The sequence below is a fragment of the Simochromis diagramma genome, unplaced genomic scaffold (genome assembly GCF_900408965.1).
Source record: "Simochromis diagramma unplaced genomic scaffold, fSimDia1.1 OVJJ01000026.1, whole genome shotgun sequence".
Taxonomy (NCBI): Eukaryota; Metazoa; Chordata; class Actinopteri; order Cichliformes; family Cichlidae; genus Simochromis; species Simochromis diagramma.
Genome location: NW_024386985.1, coordinates 256,067 through 280,294, shown reverse-complemented (window position 1 = coordinate 280,294; position 24,228 = coordinate 256,067). Strand labels below are relative to the sequence as shown.

Here is a 24,228-nt window from a genome sequence, read left to right as displayed (position 1 = left end):
GATGTACCCAGAGAGGTTGAGTCTAAGACCCAACCTGACATATAGACACGGACAAACAGGTGCACGCGGACACAAATGTGCATTCCCACCCCATATGCACAACCAAATACTCAGCACTCACCCAACGTGTAGACAGACACAAATAGACACTGCACAGACAGTCGCACTCCCCAAACATACTCTATATCCCAGGTCCAGGTACCCCCGCCCTCAGAGGGGCAAGCCGCACCTAGAACCAGGAGATGTAACCCTTCTCTCTGGGGTGGAGGCAAGCGGACCACCTCCTCATCTGCAGTAGCAGGGAGGCCCCGCATCCCAGACCTCAATCTGACGGCCAGAACCTCCTCCCAGCCCCCCAGCCCTGACGGCTAACAGAACCGGGGTGAGTGAAGACCTCAAACCTCCCTACACCCGCTCATATGTAGTGTTGCTGTGTGCTGTTCTAAAGTGCATTTAAAACTCAGGAGAGCATGGTACTTGCTTCCTCTCAGAGAGCAGCACAGCTCCTCCCAAAAACCCTTAGTGTCTAAATGCATTTAAAATTGAGGGTAGGGCACCAGCGCCAGAGGTGGGTTGGAATACACCGATCATCCTCTGGATGCTGTAAAACGTGTCCACCCCCAAGGCCCTATATGTATGTGTTATGTGAGAGTGTGAGTAATGTGGATGTCTAGGTTGCAGAATAAAATTGAGGCACAGGCGGCCAGAAGGGGACAGAGGGGGGAGTGCCTCCCCTGCACCCTGGTGACATACCTGCACCTATGGTTGCCAACTCCCTGAAAAATAAATAAGGGACACCTTGTGGCCAGGGCCGGGCAACCCAGTTGTCTTCACCCTTCCCAGTGTGGTAGCTCTTTTTTTTGTGTGTGTGAAATTATTTTTTAACCATTTGACTTGAATTTGATTTAAGCAGATGCATATTCTTTGTGATATGACCATATGGGAAACAAATGATCATTTAGCCATTTATTTTTAGCTCAAAATGACAACATTAACACAGTAAAACAGGTCTCTTTCTTAAACAGAAGCCTGTCATGCTTAACTTTTGAGAATACAAGTAAATCTTTCTTTAAAAGAACTCTGTCCTGCTTAACTTAAAATTATATAAATTAATAGAAAGCAATAGAACGAAAAATATTCTTGTAACTGTGCACATATAGTGCATTTAGTACAATTGGCTTCAGCTGAGGTATTATTTCAGCTTTTCTAATGCTAATCAGCTGCTCCTGTTTGTAAAACCCGCTTGTTCCCATGATTACGCATCTTAACTCATCATCATTATTCATCTATATATTACTTTTATGTATTAGTGATCTATTTGTTGTAATCATCTATCCTTGCAGTTGTTTATTACACAAAATAAATTTCATTATCACACTTCTGGCCACATAGCGCTGATATTCACTGCACATGCCCATATTAACCTTAACCAGAGGGTTTAAAAAAAACAAACCAGTGTTTACATACCATAACTGCTTCTGCCGTGGCCTGGTGGACAGAAAATTGGTTAAGGGTTCCCCGAGCTTTCACGCCCCTCATGTTCTTCATGTGCCCACCACTAGAAGCATGCCTATGGAAAAAGTGCGCCGGCACACAGTGCAGTGCGCTTTATAGGTGTTATCGTGCACTTTTCCAGCCAGGTGTTTTCCTTTTCCCATTCCTCCCTGTACTTTTGCAGCCTTTTTTTTCTTTCTCTGAGCGAACAAACATTGCTGCTCTAATGCTGGGCTTACACTATGCGATTTTTTCAGTCACACGATTCATCTCCTGCTCAAACTGTACGATTGACTCGCAGAGGTTAGAAGTTCATAGGTCACGATGCAGGGTCTCACACTATACGGCCCAATGCTCTGATGCGACCTGAGTGCTCACACTGTGCGTACATAAAATGAAGGTTATAACAGAAATTCTATCGCTCGCTCTCCCTCTCTGTCTTTCACTCACACAGACACGCACACCACCACCATCAACTTTGCTAAATTGCTAATGAAAAACATTGATCAGGCAGCTGTGATTGAGCAGCAATGTAGATCCAACTATTTTCAAGGTTGTTGTGGTCGTGATCATTTTGTGAGGCCACATCGAAAAGGCTCGGATGAGCTTTCCAAAGTTCTACAAGTTGTGCCTCCATCGCTTGTGTCCAGATCACAGGCTGCACTGCCGTGCGGCGCCGTCTTTTTCACCGACGTTTACGTGTTTGCGCGTGAGCAGTGTGAGCGCCTGTGGTGACACCCTCACGAGCGACTGATGATCGGGAGCTGGTCATGAGGTGTTAATCGCTTCTCCTTACCCCACGTATACTACACGATGCATGATGAAGGCCAAAATCGGGCCAATCACCAAATCTCATTCTGTTAAAAAAACAGTCCTACTTTGTTAATTTGACCATTACTTTCAGTTATTCTACTTTTGTTTTCTTTGTTCTGTGTTGTGTTGATGTGATTTATTTACTGTGTCAGAACATCGGCTGTTATAGGTTTCCATGTGGCATCACAAAATGCGCGTGTGGGTGGGTGTGGTAGAGTGGGAATAGGGAGGCAGCTGAGGATGGAGAGGGAAGAAAGGGAGGGGCAAGCGGCCCCTCCCTGGGGCCAGCTCCCCCGCTGACCCCAGTAGGCACCCCACACTCTGGAACCCACCAGGGCAAGGGGGCCCAGGCCCATCCGGACCGAGGGCCCGCAGCAGCAGCAACGCCCAGCCCCACAGAGTCTGAGGCAGCCCACCTGACTCCACCCCAGAGAAGACTGCACCCACCCCATCATCCAATCATCTACCAAACTACACAAGACAATAGACACCCAGGTTCATTCTCCACCTCTCCTAAATCTCTCCCCCTTAGAGAGCCCCCTAGTTGGGCCGATGAACCAGAGGTCCCCTGCACTGGGGCTGAGCCCCCCTGCACCCACCCGCCCACTGCTCCGGCGACACAACAGCCAGGACCCAAGCCCCCAAGGCCCGGCCAGCACCCCAGACTGGGGGGCGGAGCACCTCCAGACCCCCAAGCCTCCACGCCCGTCCCGGATCCTCCCAGGCTACCAGGCCAGTAACCAATGTCCACCAGCACAGACCCTCCCCCATCTCCGCTGTACGCCTGCTGGGCTTTAAAATTACTGAGATCCTTTAAGACCGGTTACCCTTTAGGACTCACAGTAGGGTTCACTTTCAGGTTGGTTTCTGTCAATAAAGGAGGAGCACAGTTTTAATTGAAATCAGTTAAAGGTCCATCTGAGTTGATTAATAAGTTGAAGATGATGATTAGGAAATAAACAGTTTTTTTAGTTTTAGTACATCACCACTGTAGATTAAAAACCACATAATCAATGTATGATTCAAGCACAGACTTTGTCTTTAATGGGAAGGGATTTATTAAAAAAGTTACCTTACCTTTCACTAATAGTCCTTGGATAAACTGAAATCATCTTATATGCAAAGAATATCTGTGGTGCTTTTCCATGTATCTGCTGACTTAATGAAGGCCCAGTTTAGATAACCACATATTTTAAGTGCTGTCTTGTGCCAGTGGGTGGTGGGGGTCAAAGAGTAGCTACTGGTCTGTGTGTGTTGTTTACTTTAACATTTGGTCTTTAATCCTCCAGAATGAGCACACCACAGTACAGGAATGATAACCTGTTGTCTTTGGTGTCCTCCCCTGGTGAGCTTGATGTTTCCATCCAGTGTGTTGATGTGTTTGGTTAAAGCCTCTGCTTCTTCAGTTTTGATTTTAAATCATCTACTGTACATGTCTAAACCAGTGGCTATATGCTGTGTCTTTGAAAGAGCCTACAGCTTTAATTTCCTCTCCCTCCTGCAGGTTGGCTGCAGTAGGGGACACCTCATTACTTTTGCCTGTGGAAATGTTTGTTGTGTTTGTGGTGGTAAGGAAGAGGTCTAACAGGGTGCAAAGCTAAACAGGGGTGAAGCTGAGTCTTCCGTGTAAGGAGCTGTCTCTCTGTAGACACTTTCTGATGGTGGCTACTGCCTCAGTTGTGAAATGTGAGCTGATAGTTTAAAATGTGGACCTTGCTGATGAAGTCCATGGAGAGTGATGAGTAGTGTTTCCCATAAGTAGAATTTGTGGTTTATAAGGTCAGATTATTTTATCATTATACTAAACTTATAACTGAAAAAAGTCTAAACATAAACTGTTATTACCTTATTATCATGTCATTGATGTTTTATTCCAAACAGATCAGTGTTGGATGTATGTGGCCGAGACACTAAAACCTTAACATAAAGAAATGAATGTGATGTGATACATAACTGTGTTCACAGTTTCTTCTGGTAAAATCATCTTCTTCTTGTTTTATAGAAAGATCATGGGAGAACCTGTAGAACAACCGCCAACCAAAGCATCAGCAGGTAGGAAATCTGTGGTTTGTCTGATGAGATGTATGGATGTACATGAGGTAGATTCCCCTTTTGTAACCTTTTTTTTTTTTTAGAAAAAAAAGATATTCTGGCATTTGTTAGAAAAAAAATGTCAGAACATTTAGACTTCATTATATATATGCTTGCCTTTAAAACAAACAGTCTCTATCATTATAAGTACATCAAAATCAAATGTTTCGAAACATGTCTTAATCTTTTTTGGAACATTTTTATAACATGAGAACTGCCAATCTTGTCTGCCAAGCCTGGCAGAAAAAGCAACTGGACTTTTTTTTTTTTACTTTGAACCCACACACCCTAAAATTCAGTATTTGAATATGAGATGATGAAGTTTTAATTCAACAGATTTAGAGTATTTTTCACATGATTGAGATTGAGATGCATGTTTATGTCTCTTTACTCTTCCTGTAGAGGAGGAGCTTGCCAGCGTACGGTCAGCCTTTGTTTGTAGGGTGTCACCAGAAATCCTCACACAGCTCCTTGAAGCTCTTGTAAGTGACGGTGTTTTAAATGAATTGGAGAAAGAATCAATACTGGAAGGGAACCCAGTCAGAGCAGACAAGGCACGCTGCTCCATCGACTCAGTGAGGAAGAAAGGGGACCAAGCATGCAGGATAATGATCAGACATCTTCAGAGTATAGATCTCTCTCTTTTTTCTCAGCTGCGTTTATACTCTGATCCATCTGCTCAGCAAGGTGAGGTCATGTATCTCTATAAGAATGGTCACCACCAGTTTGTTGCGATGTGAAAGTGTGAAACTTCAGAATTCATTGTAAGAAAAGGGGGAGGAAAAGAAAGAAAAGCCATAGTTGTTTGACTTGAATGCTTCAGGAAAAAAAATGAAAACAAAATGCCATATTTATATAGAATAATGTAAAGCATTTATTTTTGTGTCCAGAAATGGTTTACATTATCTGTCTCCTTTCTAATTTACAGCAGGAATTATATTTGAATACTGAATGTCTGTCAGGTGCTTCTTTTAAATGGTGAACATAGCAGTAGGGATACATTATAACACTTGAACATTGTACTATTTGGAAACAAAGTTATTTCTTTTGTTTTTTTTCTGTTATTTCTTTCTTTTCTTTTTTAAATTAAGATGTTCTTCAGGATTGTCAGCCTAAATTCAAGTCTAACCTGAATAGGAAGTTCCAGTGTGTGTTTGAGGGGATTGCTAAAGCAGGAAACCCAACCCTTCTGAATCAGATCTACACAGAGCTCTACATCATAGAGGGAGGGACTGCAGAGATCAATGATGAACATGAGGTCAGACAACTTGAAACAGTATCCAGGAAACCAGACAGGCCAGAAACAACAATAAGAAAAGAAGACATCTTTAACGACTCACCTGGAAGAGATAAACCAATCAGAACCGTGCTGACAAAGGGAGTGGCTGGCATTGGGAAAACACTATTAACACAAAAGTTCAGTCTTGGCTGGGCTGAAGACAAAGCCAACCAGGACATCCAGTTCATATTTCCATTTACTTTCAGAGAGCTGAATGTGCTGAAGGAGGAAAAGTTCAGCTTGGTGGAACTTGTTCATCACTTCTTTACTGAAACCAAAGAAGCAGGAATCTGCAGCTTTGAAGACTTCCAGGTTGTGTTTATCTTTGATGGTCTGGATGAGTGTCGACTTCCTCTGGACTTCCACAAAACTACAATCCTAACTGACCCTTGCAAGTCCACTTCAGTGGAAGTACTGCTGATAAACCTCATCAGGGGGAAACTGCTTCCCTCTGCTCGCATCTGGATAACCACACGTCCTGCAGCAAGCAGCCAGTCAGATCCCTCCACACTGTGTTGGCATGGCGACAGAGATCAGAGGATTTACTGACCCACAGAAGGAGGAGTACTTCAGGAAGAGATTCAAAGATGAGGAACAGGCCAACAGAATCATCTCCCACATCAAGACATCACGAAGCCTCCACATCATGTGCCACATCCCAGTCTTCTGCTGGATCACTGCTACAGTTCTGGAGGATGTGCTGAAAACCAGAAGGGGAGGACAGATGCCCAAGACCCTGACTGAGATGTACATCCACTTCCTGGTGGTTCAAGCCAAAGTGAAGAAGGTCAAGTATGATGAAGGAGCTGAGACAGATCCACACTGGACTCCAGAGAGCAGGAAGATGATTGATTCTCTGGGAAAACTGGCTTTTGATCAGCTGCAGAAAGGAAACTTGATCTTCTATGAATCAGACCTGACAGAGTGTGGCATCGATATCAGAGCAGCCTCAGTTTACTCAGGAGTGTTCACACAGATCTTTAAAGAAGAGAGAGGACTGTACCAGGACAAGGTGTTCTGCTTCATCCATCTGAGTGTTCAGGAGTTTCTGGCTGCTCTTCATGTCCATCTGACCTTCATCAACTGCAGTCAATCTGCTGGAAGAACAACCTACATCGTCCTGGTGGTCAAAATTTTTTAATGCACCAAAACTACAGCATGTCCACCAGAGTGCTGTGGACAAGGCCTTACAGAGTCCAAATGGACACCTGGACTTGTTCCTCCGCTTCCTCCTGGGTCTTTCCTGTCTGTGTTAGAAGACCTCTTAGGAGAGTCTGATTGGTCTGCAGTGAAAGAGCTCACAGACCAATCAGGAAACATTCCAGTACATAAAAGAGAATCTCAGTGAGAATTTGTCTGCAGAGAAAAGCATCAATCTGTTCCACTGTCTGAATGAACTGAACGATCTTTCTGTAGTGGAGGAGATCCAACAGTACCTGACTTCAGGAAGTCTCTCCACTGGTAAACTGTCTCCTGCTCAGTGGTCAGCTCTGGTCTTCATCTTACTGTCATCAGAAAAAGATCTGGATGTGTTTGACCTGAAGAAATACTCTGCTTCAGAGGAGGCGCTTCTGAGGCTGCTGCCAGTGGTCAAAGCCTCCAACAAAGCTCCGTAAGTACAATTGTACTCATCCATTTAACATCCAGTTGTGTCAGTAACTTATTTCTGACACATTTATTCGGCAAACAATAGCTTTTACTTGGGTGGCGTGTCGTGCATTAAACAAAGCATTTCCATTGTGACTTAGTTATAATCAAATTATTTGAATTACTCAGTGAATCATTGCAGCCATAGAATCATCCTTAGTTACACTTTATTAAACTTAGAATTCTGAGTGCTTCTTTGGATGTACTTAGAATTGCTTCTTCACTCACCTCTTTCCACTTTCTGTGTGTTCATGCACCACTGTTGAATGTAACTTACTAATAAAATCCCTACAAAATCTGTCTACTGCACTGTGCCTTGGTCTTCCACATTGTGATTTTTGTTTGTATTTTGTTTGTTTTTTTGGCCTGTGCTTTCCCCTCACGTCAAACTGGTTGAAGCAGATAGTCCAGCACCTCAGTTTATCCTCAATCTGAAACTAGCTGTTTTAGCTATTTAACCTTTAAACACACCTCCCCTTGTCATCCCTCCTATTGTTGCCATAAAATTTAATCTTGATTTTAAAAATAAACCACCAAATAAAAAAAACAACAACAACAAACAATCCAAGTCAGACTTCATGGCACCAAATTCTTAAGGTTTTGTCAGCCTTTGATGATAAACTGCACCACAATCTAAAACAGGCTTTCTCATCATTATTATTATTTTCTTTTTTGAGCTTAATTAGGAGTTAAGCATTGATCTCAGTCTGTAGTTCAGCACCACTGAAAGAATAATAATTTCCTAACAGCTTATAAAACAAATGATCGGCATAGTTTTCCTCAGTGTGTTGCATACCTATTTTGTAGATTTATGCATCTATGTTGTCTTCCTGTTCATCTTAGCCACACACAGAACAGCTCTTTTTGTTGCAATTGGATCTAGAACACAATTCAAATCAGGCAACATCTCCTAACCTGGATGATTTTTAAAGTGGATTCTAGGAAGCAGAGTTAAAAATTGTCTTGAACTGCTTGTACGATGATAGCTGTCCTTTATGATAGCCTTGGTTGCCCCACATTGGTAGCCATGCAAGGTGGCTCTCTCCTTGGGCAAGAAGACCATCCAGTCTCACAGTTTTTTTTCCCCTTGTTGGCTGATGATGTTCATTTTGTTTGTTTTTTAGCTGACTTATAGTCATTCTCATCATTGTCTTCAAATTACAGACTCCTGACTGCTGCTATAGATTACCCAGCTTAACAGGTGACCCATTGTTTTGAAAGTTGAGTTGTGATTCCAGTGCCTGGGACTGAGTCTGCTCAAGACCATTTCCTCTGTGTCATTCTCCTCATTTCCCCCTCCCTCCCTGTCTTCTCTATCCTATACAGTGAAGACAAAAGTGAATACCTCAAGTTCTGAAAACTCTTCCCTTTCATCATCTTCCACATGATCTCTCTCATCTTTTTTTTTTTTTTTTCTTTTTTGCCTGTCCCATTTGGTTCTTTAGCCATCAGAATTGTTGTCTGAAGACCAACAAGGATACCCAATGGATTTACTTTGCCAAATGGATCATCGTGGCATTGCCGTATTGGTCCATTTGATCGACCTTTGTTTTTATTATTTATTATATTTTATTTTCAGATGTTACAGACGGGACAGACATGAGTGAGGGATAGGAAAGGGAGAGAGAAAGAGGAAGGAAAAAAAACAGAAGGGGAGAGGGACAGTGAGAAAGGGGGGGAGAAAAAAAAATCTCCTGGATCACCTGTTGAGAGAAGAAGAATAGAAAACAAGCAAAAAAACAAACCAAAAACAAAGCAACATACTAAACACAACACCATCGCATTAATCTAGCTAAGTGTAAACAGCAGTAAATACTAAATATTCAATGTTGTTGTGCAGCACGCAGGACAGACAGCGCACAATGTGTTTTGAAGTAGCAGCCAAGAAAGGTGTAATTTAAGTCTACGAGCAGTGAACATCCGTGTGCATACCTGTGTGGATCAGCACACTAGTATTCAAATGGTTTCCACATGTAATGGGCTGCAAGAGGATGTAGCGAGCCATAGCCCCGTCCCCCAGGGCATGAAACAGGCATGGAGGAGATCCAGGCCCCAGATATCCAGAGGCCCCAGAGTACAAGGACCCGAGGAGGACCACCAAAAGGGGGGGAACCGTGCCACCCTCCTGGGAAGAGCTGAGTAGAGCCCCAAATGAGAGGTCACCCAGCAGCTACTGAGCAGAGGCGAGAGGGGGTTGCAGTGGCGTGCCCGCGGGCTCTGCCGACAGCCAGCTGTGCCAGAGAGGACCGAGCTTCAGGCCCCGAGGCCAGAGGCCTGAGGGCATCCCACCCCCCAGAGGAGGCCTGACCGAGCCACAGGCGCTAGGCCCCGCCAATCGGCCACCAGGAGTGAGCCGGTACATACATGAGCGCCCAGACGCCAAGGACCACCAACACACCAATGTCTGAGGGCATCAGCCACCGGCAGGGAGTGTGGTGAGGGGAGATAGGCCTTGGAGGGCCTGGGAGTTCCCAGAGAGGTGGAGTCTAAGACCCGACCTGACATATAGACACAGACAAACAGGCACACACAGACACAAACATGCATTCCCACCCTCATGCACACATATACAAACACTCAGCACTCACCCAACGTAAGGATTGACATAAATGGACATGTACACACAATCACACTCCCCAAACATACTCTATACCCCGGGTCCAGGTGCCCTCGCCCCCAGAGGGGGAAACAGAACCCAGACCCAAGAGATGTTACCCTTCCCCCCGGGGTGGAGGCAAGCAGACCGTCCCAGGGTCCGCAGCAGCAGGGAGGCCAATCGGACAGCTAACATCTCCTCCCAGCCCCCCCGCCCCAATGGCTAGCAGAGAACGGGGGTGTGTGAAGACCCCATACCTCCCTCCTCCCGCTCATGTATAGTGTTGCTGCGTGTTGTTCTAAAGTGCATTTAAAACAAGGGAGAGCATGGTGCTGCTGCCAGAGAGCAGCAGGTGTTAGCACGGCCCCTCCCGAGAACCCTCAATGTCTACATGGATTTAAAATTGAGAGGTGGGCACCAGCGCCAGAGGTAGGTTTGAGTACACAGACCGTCCACTGGACGCCGTTAACGTGCCCACCCTCAAGGCCCTATATATATGTGTGTGTTATGAGAGTGTAAGTAATGTGGATGTCTAAGTTGTGAGATAAAATTGAGGCACAGGTGGCCAGAAGGGGACAGAGGGGGGGGGGGATGTCTCCCCTGCACCCTTGTGACACACCAGCACCCCAAGGCCCTGCCTGTGTGGGTGAGTGTGGTGGAGCGGGAAGAGGGAGGTAGTCGGGGATGGGGAGGAAAAGGAGGGAGGGGAGGATGCCCCTCCCTAGGGCCAGCTCCCCCGCTGACCCCAGTAGGCACTCCCGTCCTCTGGTACCCACCAAGGCAAGGGAGCCCAGGTCCATCCAGACCGGGGCCTACGGTAGCACTGCCAAGCCCCACAGGACCAGGGGCAGCCCACCCTACCCCACCGTCGAGGAAACTGTACCCACCCCAACATTCAATCGTCTCCCAGACTACATGAGACAACAGACACCGAGGTTAAGTTTATTCTCCACCTCTCCTATGTCTCTCCCCCACCTGCAGAGTGGACTCCTGCAAGGATGGAACAACCTCCCCGCCAGTTGAAGAGCCCCCCAGTTAGGCCGATGCACAAGAGGCCCCCTGCACCAGGGCTGAGCCCCCGTGCACCCACCCGCTCACAACCTCGGTGACACACCGACGAGGACCGAAGCCCCCAAGGCCCAGCCAGAGCCCCAGCACGGAGGCGAAGCACCCCCAAACCACAAACCCCCACCCCTGCCCCGGATCCACTCAGGGGCAGCCAGGCCACCAGGCCAGTAACCTACGTCCACCAGTACAGACCACCCTCCAGCCCCGCTGCACGCAGCCACGAGGAGAACAACCTCTAAGAGCGACCAGAGCCCCTAACCAAGTTATGAACACAACCCCCGGGTTAAGCCCTCCAGGGATAACGTCTCTAGGGGTCCTCCAGGCGCCCTAAGCCCGTCCCAACTCCATATCAACCACAGTAGCTAAGGCGGCACCAAACCACGATCCCCTACCCCCGCTAGGTGATGGAGCCGATCAAAGGAGCCCAGAGGGATTGATCTAATGTGGTGGCAGAGGCTATATCGAGACTAATGTGATCTATTAGAAGGTTTCTATATTGGCTAGAATTAAGATTATTTTTATTTTTCCAGTTCATGAGGACCGTTTTCTTGGCGATGCATAGGGCAGTAAAAACCATGTGGACTGTATTAGTTTCTGTAGTGACCTCATCCAGTTTTCCCAAATAGCATACTAAAGGGGAGGTTGGAATTTTACATTTCAGACACTTTGATAAGTCTTCACATATCTCGTGCCAAAACTTCTGCACTGGTGAACAGAACCAAAGAGCATGAATGTAATTGTCTGGTGTATTGCCTTGACAGTGTGAGCAGTTGTTGGAAGATGTAAAGCCCATCTTGAACATCTGATGACCTGTATAGTGCACTCTATGTAGTATTTTGTATTGTATTAATTGCAGACTGGGATTTTTAATCAATTTAAAGGTTTTTAAGCATACCTGAGACCAGAAGTTTTGGTCTAAGCTGACTGATAAATCTACTTCCCACTTTGCAATAGGAAGGGATATTGATTAATCTAATTTAGAAAGTGTTCTGTATATTTTAGATAATAATGTGGGGGATTTAAGAGTAATGAAATGTGCCGCACTTGGTGGTGTTTGTAATTCAACTTGACTGAGGTTAAATTTCTTTTTTACTATGGATTTAATTTGTTGATATTCTAAAAAATCTTTTCTTGTTGATCCCATATTGTGCAACTAGTCTGTCAAATGGAATAAATTCTGTTCCCTCTAATATATGTTCTAAGTATTTAATTCCTTTACAACTCCATTCTGGGAAATTAATCATATTGTTGTTTTGTAATATGTCAGGGTTATTCCAGATAGGTGTACGTTTGCATGGGATTAATGAAGACTCCGTTATTTTTAGAAACTCCCACCATGCTGTCAGAGAAAAGCTGATGTTGATACTTTTAAAGCATTCATGTCTTTTGATGTTTGAGCTAATAAATGGTAGGTCTGAAATCTCTAGATCCTTGCATAGTGCCTCTTCAACATCTAGCCAGGGCTCATCTAAGAAGGTATGTTTTAACCATTCTGAGATGAACTGAAGCCTGTTGGCTAAGAAGTATTTGTGAAAATTAGGCAGATCTAATCCTCCTCTATCCTTGGTTCTTTGTAGCGTTTTTAAGCTGATACGCGGGGGTTTATCTTTCCAAAGGAATTTGGAAATATATGAATCCAGAGATCTGAACCAATCTTGTGATGGTTTGTTAGGGATCATCAAAAATAAGTAATTTATTTTTGGCAAGATCATCATTTTTATAGTGGCGACCCTTCCCATGAGTGATATGGGTAAAGATTTCCATCTAGTCAGATCGCCTTCTACTTTCTTTAGAAGTGGGATGTGGTTTAATTTAGTTAAGTCTGAAAGCTTAGGAGAAACATTAATACCTAAATATTTAATATTTCCAGATTGTAGTGGGGCAGAGGAAGAATTATGGAAGGAGCAGTTAATGGGAAGAACTGTAGATTTTGGCCAGTTAATTGAATAATCTGAAACTCTTGAAAACCAGTTTATTAGAGTAATTACCTCAGAGAGGTTGGTTTGTGTGTTTTGCAGAAAAAGCAACACATCATCCGCATAGAGACTGACTTTATGTTCTATGTTCTTACATTTTATGCCCTTAATTGTTGTAGCCTGTCTAAATGCTGCTGCTAGAGGTTCGATAAAAATTGCAAAAAGTGAAGGGGAGAGTGGGCATCCCTGTCTGGTGCCCCTCAGGAGACAGAAGCTGGAGGATGTCTGGTCATTTGTTCTGATACGAGCTGTTGGGGAATTGTATAATATTCTTATCCAGTTTATGAAAGAGTTTCCAAAACCAAATTTGTGTAAAGTTGCGAATAAAAATTTCCAGTTAACTCTGTCAAATGCTTTTTCTGCATCTAGAGATAATATTATGGTTTGTATTTGTATATTATGTTTTTATTGTATGAGTAGTCTATTAAATTAAGTAATCTACGAGTGTTTGTTGAGGAGTGCCGACCTTTTATGAAACCAGTTTGGTCAGGATAAATTAAGAGGGGGGTTATTTTCTCTAATCTCTTTGAGAGAGCTTTGCAGATTATTTTAAGGTCTACATTTAAAAGAGAAATTGGACGATAGCTTGAGGGAAATAAAGGGTCTTTGCCTGGTTTTAGCAGGAGACTAATGTTGGCAGAATTCATATTTGGTGGTAGTCTGCCATTTTCCTCGATTTCTTGCAACATTCCGTGGAATACTGGTGCCAAAATTGTCCAGAATTCTTTGTAGAATTCTGCAGGGAAGCCGTCTGGACCTGGAGCCTTATTATTGGGCATACTTATCAGGGCTTCCTGGAGTTCACCTGGCGTCAGTGGCGAATCCAGTGCCATTGCTTGACTGTCTAGTAATTTTGGAAGAGTTACGATGTCAAGAAACAAATCAATTTCATTTTTAGATGGGTTTATTTGTGGTGAATATAAAGTTTCATAGAAATCCCTAAAAATGTTGTTTATTCTTCCAGGGTCATATATTGTGTTCCCCGATAAATCTTTAGCAGCACATATACTTGTTTTTTCTTTCTTTATTTTTAACTGGTTAGCTAGAAATCGACCTGATTTGTTACTGTGTTCAAAATTCTGCAAGCGAAGTCTTTGTATAAGGAATTGTGTTTTTTTATTAATAATTTCATTTAATTCTAGTTTTTGTCATGGTTCGAATTTGAGGAGAAGACAAACGACTGCATGGTCTCAGTAGGTGTCAGAATAGGTGATTTTATTATACATATGTACATATGGGGAAGATGAGCAGCACAAGCCTCTAAGCGCTGATCTCCCACCGAACAACCACGTCACAAGGTTTTTATTACAATGATGACGTCAAGTCACATGGTAAGTAACAGTCAGTTCCCAGAGCTCAGGAAGTTTCCCCTTATATGGCCTCCAAATGTTTTCACTCAGTCCAGCACTCAGAGAAAACCAGTGTGTGTGGTGTGTATATCTATTGTAAGTGTGTGTGTGTCAAACAGGGACCATGTAGGGGCCTTGTCTTGAGACGCCCTCACAGTTAGATATTACTGGACATGATAGCAGTTTGGGCCTGTTCAGAGAGTTTACCTAATATGGACATGAACTGCTAGTTTTTAGAGAAAAACAAGTGTGTATTACATTTGTGCCTTTTGTGAAAGTATATCTATCAGAAAACTGTCCTCAGACGACCCTCCTATTCTTATTAAGTGTGTGTGTACACATGCATGTGTTATATAAGAGCGTGCATGGTCTTTAAAGGCCTGTGTACGTGCAGAACTGAACATAGAACTAAGGCAGGGTCCAACAGGACCCACAGACTTCTGAGTGGTTACAGAACTGTGAAACAGCTTTAAGCAAATAACAAGAATAGTACAGAACAACAGTAGACTGATTAAAGTACTGATAATCTGTGTAGATTAATATTCTAGTCAAAGTCACCTAGATGTGATTCAAAGATTATTCTGTCAACTGGTTCAACAATGGTAAATGATTAATGGTTGATACTTCTGATTATAACTGTGATCATAAGAGTACAAAATAAAATATCTCCTGGTCACATTCCTCCTCTTTGGGCTGGCTTGCCAGCCCAACTCACACCATGATTTGTCTCCAAACCAAACAACCACGTTATGACACTTATCAACCCCAACACCTCCGTTGTTTTCCAATTTTCCCACAACCCAGCTGTTCTTTTAGCTTCAGACTCGAGTTTCAGCCTGTCACGCTTCAGGCCTCCTTGCCACCTCCTCTTGGAGTGAAGAAACGCCCTCGGATTCTTCTTTCTTCGACCCCCCCAGGTGGACTACTGGGGAGGACCGGTGTACAGGGGGAGAGGATTATTCTGCCTCTACGTTCCCCCTGTGTTGTTCGGAATGGAGCTGATCTCTAGCAAGCTCTCTTCCGGGCCCACCTCCTTATAAGAACATTTGCAGTGTGTGTACAAAAGCGAACAACAGACATCAAAACCAATTGGGCATTCTTAATTCTAACTTCCATTTAAATGTAGTACTCAGTTTCTGATCATCTAATTATGCTTCTCACTGGTTCTCTAAATTGTCTAGAAACCTTTAATTTTGCCATACCTAAATTATTAAAACACCAATGATATCATAGACCCCTTATATAGCTTTTTGCCTTTATGAGCACTATAATGGGCAACAACCTGCAATCTGTACCAAAAATCTTCATGGTTACACCTGCAATCAAAGACCAGATGCACTTCATATCCGATTTAATTCTTCCTTATCTAAAACCTCCTCAGTTTCAAGTTAGTTTTGATTAGTCACAATTAATAGTTCTAGTTGTATTTGCAATCTCCCCACTGGAAGCTGCACAAGAACATCACACATCCTCTCCAAAACACTCTTCCGCCAAGCTGTAACCCTGTGTAAAAGCGTTAGTCAGCAGTTACATGTTAAGCTCCTTCAACTCCCAATTTACCTAAAAAGCAAATCCGTTAAATCAAGCAGCTTATTTACAACCACCTGTAAATCATAAGAGTAATAAAAGATTCAGCAAAACAGACAAGTATCATGTTCAGGTTTTCTCCAATCATTAAATCACTATTATTGCCACAATTTGTTTTATTCACACTCGGGCAATGTTACTTCACTAGTTTTTCACTCAGAGCCCCCTAATGGCCAGTTAGTGAGCTCTAGGTTAAACTGTCCCCAAATTAGTTCTTTGTTATTATTACTTGTTTTATTATTATTCTTTGTTTTCATGTCACTTGTCTGTTTTTCTACTGCCCCCATTCTTACCAAAGCAAAGCAGACATTAGCAGCACACTGACCGCAATCAAGCATCCACACTCCAGAGGTGCTATACAAAGATTCCCTGTCAGAGGAAAACATTAAGAACTGTAACGCTGTAAAGACGAATATATAAATGTTAACGCTGCGCAGTTACCTCTGTAAGCAACACACGACACAAAAATAGCATTTAAAAGTTCACTCATCCTTGAATATTTTGTCATCCTTCTACTCCTGTAAAAAGAAACACACATAAATTCATCCACCCTCTTCTTCTATCTAGGTGGAGGTTAACCTTAAGTCGTAGTCAAGTCTTGTCATCTTTTACCAGTCAGTCCATTTGTTTTATTTCCAGTCTTTCATCCGTTCATTCATTCATTCATCCATTCTTTCTTTCTTTTGCTGATAGTGGAAACCCTCGCCGCATTTAGATTTCCGCCCTCAGCAAAATGACGTCATTTCCAAAAGAAAAACAAGAACTTGAGATCGGATTACCTCGCTGAATCCCTTTTTTTTTTTTAGACAGGGGCTCTCGTTTCTAATTGTCCCCACAAGTGTTTCCTCCAGAACCCATTTCAATGCGGAGAAACTCACAACAATTTTCTCGCCGACGTGTAATGCTTGTAATTTCCGATGTGCAGATCTGCTTAAAGAAAAGATTCAGAAACAAAAATCAGTGCACTGTTCAAAATATAATGGGCCCCTCTCAAACATGACCATGTTTCCTAAAACTCCCTCTATTTAAAAACAAAAACAACAACCACCCAAACCTAACTAACAGAATCAGTCAGTCATCACCACATAATTCCACCTCCTCAATACACCGAAAATCTAGATAAAACCACACAATCTGCACTTTATGCACTTTAACATGCCTAGATTCAACATACTCAAATGTTTTTTATTAACCATTCACACCATTCTATCACTCATACAAACAGCAAGCTGTTTTTTTTTTATTTTTCTTTGTGTTCTAAGCCAGGTTTAATCAATGTCTGTGCATTAATCATCGTGGGCTTGTCTTGTCTTTGTAGGGTTAATGCGTTTTCTGCTTGTGTATGTGAATTTGCATATGTTGCTTTTGCAGCGTGTCAGACTCCTTCATAATTCTCCACTTAAGCCGTCAGTTTTCTTTCCCCAATTTGTTAACCCAAATTTATAAACTCCCACCTTATTAACAGCATTCCTGGTCCTCTGCCAGAAGTTAAGGCCCCACTTGTCAGGTTTGTGGAGACATGGCGCTGTGAACAATTCAACCAGAAACTTGCCTTATCAGATCCAGTCAAATTAACCCATAGGTTTTTCCTTCCGACTGCTGTACGTGGAGAATTGATCCAGTTCTGTTTATTTTCCTCCTGTAGAAACACAACTGAGACATTTTATTACTATCATGAGCACCTAAACTACCAGGTTCCCTTCTCTGGTCAGCAATACCAGCTTATGTCATGTGTATAAGTGTAAGCAGGTCTTCATTGCTGTTCCTATGTATTTTTGTTAATGTTCAGTGCGTGTAAGCTGCTTTCTTCATTGCCTCCATATGTTACAGTCAGAATTAATTCATGCATCGTGTCACTGATTTCTTAATTCAAAACTGTCTCACTTCTGATTCTCTATAAGAACATAATTGCACATGTAACACTTTGTGTATGTGTGTTTTCCATTCACTTATGTAATTGTCAGTTATTGTCTCTCTTTATTTTATCTTCTTTTGTTTACCTCTTTTAGTTTTCTGGTGGACATCTCTAAACACCATCATGAGTTCAGGCTTTCGTTTCAATCTAATTATACCCTGTATTCTTACAGTCAAGCTTCACCTCTCACTGGTTCCGTCCTCTTCTCTCAGTGTCCTTCTGTGGTCCTGAATTCACCAACAAACACAGTTCGTTTCCTCTCTGTTTCTCTTCAGTATCTTCCTTCTGGATCAAGTCCCAGCCTGGCAAAATATCACATTCAGTGTCATGTCACACTGTTCTTACCAGCCTGCAGTCCACTGTGCATTTTCCATCACGTGGTTTCTTCTTTTCTGTCTCTTCAAGATTACTCCAAGTATGGCAAATCTGACAATCAGTGTCCAGTGCTTCCCCACCGTTCGACTGTCCAGCCTGTAACTCAGAGTGCATGTCAATTTTTGGTTTCAGGGTCAACAGTTCAGTTGCACTGTCTTTTGACTGCTTGTAAATTCTTCTCAAGTGGTCACGATGTTCTATTGGTCTTCATCAGACGATTAACTGTCCCTTGAGCTTCTTCTCAGGATGGGGACAAGTGCCAGGTCAAGCTGTAAAGTTTTAAGCCAAAATCTGGCCTGTTTTCTCCCAATTATGCTACTCTAATGGTTTTGGCGCCGTACTCAAAATTCCAGGTTGAGAGAAGTCCACCTCTATTCATCTGTAACCTGTATTGGCACACTAAAGCATAGCATTATTGTCATTTTCATTTCTTTTCTTAAATGCTCACTCATCACCAAAGAAACAGAAAAAAATTTTGCACCTTTCCTCTAATATCAAATGGACACACACGCTGCCCCCCTCTCTGTCCCTCTCTGCTCATACACACACTGCGGGGTTAGACGCCCCCCTCCTTGCTGCTGCCTGAGACAGAGAAAGAGAGAGAGAGACACTTTTCCTTTTTTTTTTTTCTACGCTCTGTCTGCCCAGAGTTTACCTCATCTCTCTTATATGGGCATGCACACTTCCTGTCTCACACACACACACACCGTCCCCTCTCAGTGAGAGAAAGGAAAAGAGTTTTGCTTTTCCTTTTTTTCAGAACACTCAAAACACTGCAACCACAGGACAACTTAACAGACAGTTTTAAACAAGTAATTTACACTTTATCTACACACACGCGTAATTTATGTTCTATTTACACACGGGCCCGCATAGACGTCTTATGCCAGAAGAGGTTACACCTAAGTTTTTGACTAATTTAAAAGCATCTAAGCCCAGGCCTCACCTTACTGATCAATTACACGCTTCGGGAACGCCCTCCCGAGAGCGCTCGAATTCCTAAGAAAACACCATATGCCAGAACAACTTCTCTTCTCTATTTCTCTGCTGGTGTTCCTAAATTTTTCCACTAATTTAAAAGCATCTTTCAGCCCAGAGCCGCGCTCTTGCTGGCCAATTACCGTTTCAAGGACGCCGCCTTGAAAACGGTCAGATTACTAAATTCTAGTTAATTTATAACCGCTTCCCGCAACTGGCAGGGAGCTCCACTTCCAGCCTGGTACCAAACCCACGCCTTCAGCTATACTTAAAACTCACAAGCCAGCCACGTTAAAAGGTCACGGTCGGTCCCAGACCTGTCGATCAATCAGGCGCAGTAAGGAAGCGGTCTCCCGTCGACCGCTCCGGTTAGTTTGGGATGCTCGAAGTTCCCCGGCAACCAACCGAGCAAAAAACCTGACCCCGCGTCCGAGGTCAGGGGTCACCGCCACAGTGCTGAGCAGCTGCGCCCTTAAGGGACCGCGTCCCCCGTCCTAAGAAAATTTACTTGTTTTAAAAGCCTCACGGTGAGCTCTCAGCCCCCGTTTATTACCTGAGACCCGAGACCGCGTCTCTGCTAATTAATTAAACCAAAAACCCTACACTAACCAGATGACTGCTGGCATCCAGCCACCCACATCGGTTTTCCACACCTTAAAACCGTGTTATTTGTTTCCACACACCTTAAAACCGTATTATTTTAACCTCATATAACCTCTTAAACCTCTTAAAATTCGCTCCCCCAATAAACAGCAATAAATTTTATCAGTCAAATATTCCCCAAACATCTAACACTAATTACCCCCAAAATCACCACGGACCGAACAGAAGCTCCACTGAGTGAACCTTTAATTTAGCACCTATTTTCCAATTGGGCACCTTTGGAGATCCATCAACAGGCGGTGCTTACCTCTCATATTTCGGGGCCCATCACTCAGTGTAGCTCCCGGCCGTCCGTCTGACACCACTAGGCCGTCAGCCAAGCTCCTTTTAACATCCCTCCTCAAACCGGGATTCGGCACCAGATTGTCATGGTTCGAATTTGAGGAGAAGACAAACGACTGCATGGTCTCAGTAGGTGTCAGAATAGGTGATTTTATTATACATATGTACATATGGGGAAGATGAGCAGCACAAGCCTCTAAGCGCTGATCTCCCACCGAACAACCACGTCACAAGGTTTTTATTACAATGATGACGTCAAGTCACATGGTAAGTAACAGTCAGTTCCCAGAGCTCAGGAAGTTTCCCCTTATATGGCCTCCAAATGTTTTCACTCAGTCCAGCACTCAGAGAAAACCAGTGTGTGTGGTGTGTATATCTATTGTAAGTGTGTGTGTGTCAAACAGGGACCATGTAGGGGCCTTGTCTTGAGACGCCCTCACAGTTAGATATTACTGGACATGATAGCAGTTTGGGCCTGTTCAGAGAGTTTACCTAATATGGACATGAACTGCTAGTTTTTAGAGAAAAACAAGTGTGTATTACATTTGTGCCTTTTGTGAAAGTATATCTATCAGAAAACTGTCCTCAGACGACCCTCCTATTCTTATTAAGTGTGTGTGTACACATGCATGTGTTATATAAGAGCGTGCATGGTCTTTAAAGGCCTGTGTACGTGCAGAACTGAACATAGAACTAAGGCAGGGTCCAACAGGACCCACAGACTTCTGAGTGGTTACAGAACTGTGAAACAGCTTTAAGCAAATAACAAGAATAGTACAGAACAACAGTAGACTGATTAAAGTACTGATAATCTGTGTAGATTAATATTCTAGTCAAAGTCACCTAGATGTGATTCAAAGATTATTCTGTCAACTGGTTCAACAATGGTAAATGATTAATGGTTGATACTTCTGATTATAACTGTGATCATAAGAGTACAAAATAAAATATCTCCTGGTCACATTTTGTCTTGCGTATTTTGTTCAATGTTTCCTGATCTTGGTCGCACGCGTAGGCTTCTTCTAGTGATTTGATGGTTTTTTCTAATTCCTGAATATTTTTGTTTTCTTCTTTCTTTTTGTGTGATGAGAAAGAAATTATTTTACCTCTCATCACAGCTTTCCCTGCTTCCCATAGAACAAAAGCAGATATTCCGGGAGTGTCATTAAAGTCTAAATATGAAGTCCATTCCTTTTTAAAATATTTAATAAAGTCTTCATCTTTAAGCAGTGATGTATTAAATCTCCAGTTTTTACTTGGCGTAGTATTATTCTTGTGCATTAGTGTTAAAGATACATCTCTCTCATCTAAAATCACCAATATTCTCTGAGTAGAGAATCTTCTCACAATCTTGAGCGATAAGGATCCTTGTGGTTAAAGTTATTTTGTGTGTGTGTGTGTGTGTGTGTGTGTGTGTGTGTGTGTGTGTCCGATTTGCATCTGGGATAAAGTGTGAAAAATTTGCGGCTGCCAAAATTACATCGAGGCTAGAAGAAAAACTTACACTTAGTTGCTTGTTTCATCATCCTTGACAACTCATTCACCAGGGGTCAGAAAATGCAGCAGAACAGCACAAAGTATGTCTTACTGGATAGCTGCAATAACCACAATGTTACCTATCTTTGGTATTTCCTTATAGCATGAGCGTAATATTTACTGAACAGAGTCATCGTCTGTAATCTTTGCCTGCTAAGTTTGTGCTGACCACTGCCATATTTCAGTATCAGGCTCTAAAATGTACAAATGAATCTGAGAAGAAATTATGTTTCTACTAGATTTGCAGTTTGTTTTTATTTCTTCTGAATTAGAAGGTGAAGGAGGTGGAGTTTACAAGGAGTAAGTGCTAATATAGAAGGACAGCTATTTAATTAACCATTAATGGTATTGCATGCTGATATTTCAAACATTTGTTTCATTTGAGTGATTTAATTAATTTATTTGTTTCTTTGTTTGATTTTTCAGACTGAGTCACTGTAACCTCTCAGAGAGAAGCTATGATGCTCTGTCTTCAGTTCTCAACTCCCAGTCATCTTGTCTGAAAGAGCTGGACCTGAGTAACAATGACATACAGGATTCAGGAGTGAAGCTTTTGTCTGTTGCACTGCAGAATCCACATTGTACACTAGAAACTCTCAGGTCAGGATCCAAAAGTCCTCACTGCTGATCATTTAAAGTCTGAATCACATTATTCTATAAACAACTGAACATTTTAGAATTGGCAAGTGAAATTTTACTTACCTTTGGATAGCTTAGTAGTTTTTTAATTACTGTTTGAAGATTTTTTACAGTCACATGTGTTGTTTAATTGGTAAAAGAGAAGTATTTTTTGGTTCATGTTTTCTGTGGCATGTTTTGTTTGACACACCGATGAGCAGGCCATTTGTTCTACAGCAGTCAATGTAGCCAACAAGATGCCTGCTCCTTTCAGTTGTTCTGCTCACTGTATCGCTAATTCCCAATTTATCCAGACAGCAATGATGTAGGTCCTGATGGTGCTGTTGATAGTGAGGACACCCAGGTGGTCAGAGATGGGTTGGAAGGCCAGAATAATATTCAAAGCCTGAGTATGCACTAAAGAGCTAACTTCTCATTTCTCACTTTCCAGAGTAGAAAAGAGTCAGTGTCCCATCAATGGCAAGTATGTTAGAAATCAACATACTTGCCATAGTGCCAGGTCCACAAATACACAAATACATCAAATACATCATTCAGATTTTGCTACAATCCAAATATTCAATTTGATGAGTTTGTGAGCACGTTGAGCTCTTTTTCCACATTGACTGGTTTGGATATTTATTGTGGCAACATTTTTTTTCTGCAACTTCTGCAAGTTTCAGTCTATGGCCAGTAATTCTCGTCATACCGACACTGTGGGGTTCCCAGTGCTGACACAGTGGCTCCTCCCGATGTGCAAGATTGATCAGATGACTTAGATGCAATATCCATGTCATTTCTTGCCTAGTTTCTCCAGTTTACTGGTTGTGGTCACCTAAGTGGGGTGGACCCCTCCCTTGTTTCATGCATGCATGGGATGAAAACCGTTTCCAAATTAAATGGTATGGTGTCTACTGGGCATCAATTAAAATGCATATTCTATACTATTTAATAATCTCCATATCCATATTCCAGGAAACATGATTGAAATTTCTTTCTTCCACCTGTGTAGAGAGATATTGGTTCATAGCTTGTTTGTTTGGTGGCTTGTTTTGTTTTTCATTTATATTAAATTATCTGTAATTTTAGAGCACATATTTTTAAAGTTTGATTTTTTAAAGTTACATTGTAATCGGATCCTGTGAGAATATGTCTTCATGTCTGCAGGACCTCCATAAATCAAAGCTTCAGTTTCATGTTTGGATCCATTTTTAGAGAGCTGTTTATTCGTATATCCGACTTTGATTTATGCTATTTTCTTGTTCACATTTATCAGAAGGTCAGATTTAGAATTGCCAGCTGAAAAACAAAACAAAACAAAAATAAATTGGGCAACTATTGTTGTGTTTTGTGGAGCAGGGAAATTATTTTACTGCTATTGGTAAATAATCATCATTATTACTATTGCATTAATAATATAATCTGCAGCATTGATATTGTATTCAGAGGTTTAAACAGTGTGTGTGTCTTTCAGAAAGACTAAGTTGCAGTTGACAGGAAGTTGCAGAGAGTTTGCAGAACTGAAACCGAAAGTTATTCTGAGGAGCAGGTTAGACGAGGCTATTTGAATTACTAGGTTATTCAAATTGTCTGTTATACTTTTATATTCTTTTATTAAGCTTTTAGTAGAAGTTCTTGATTAAAACATTTATTCAACATAGTACATGTAGTTTCAGTTAGGTTATTACACATAAGGATGAGCCTCTGGTCTGGTAAAAGGTCAGAAGTGCAACGGGTGAGATGAGAGAGCATTTGAGGACGACATAGACACACACACACACTCAGTTAGAGAGAATCATTTATAGGTGGAAGTTTAATCATGTTTTGCTTGGGGTTGCAAAAAGAGCAGTTTGTCGCAGAACTGCTGCTGAGGTGTCAAGATGACAAGAGAGCATCCGGCAGTGACAGGATGTACCTGCCATGAAGACGAAGACAACGTTCTTTTAAACTGTGTTAAAAGT

The 24,228-nt window shown here is 42.5% G+C and overlaps 1 long non-coding RNA gene across 1 annotated transcript; it reads right to left on the bottom strand.

The window, feature by feature from the left end:
• Positions 1-14,158: 14,158 nt before the first annotated feature.
• On the bottom strand, positions 14,159-21,042 carry LOC120738629. The gene is made up of 2 exons (XR_005697026.1): positions 18,672-21,042; positions 14,159-18,589 (listed from the first exon to the last, which is right to left on the bottom strand). It is a non-coding gene; the product is annotated as an uncharacterized LOC120738629 (long non-coding RNA).
• Between the last annotated feature and the right edge of the window lie 3,186 nt (positions 21,043-24,228).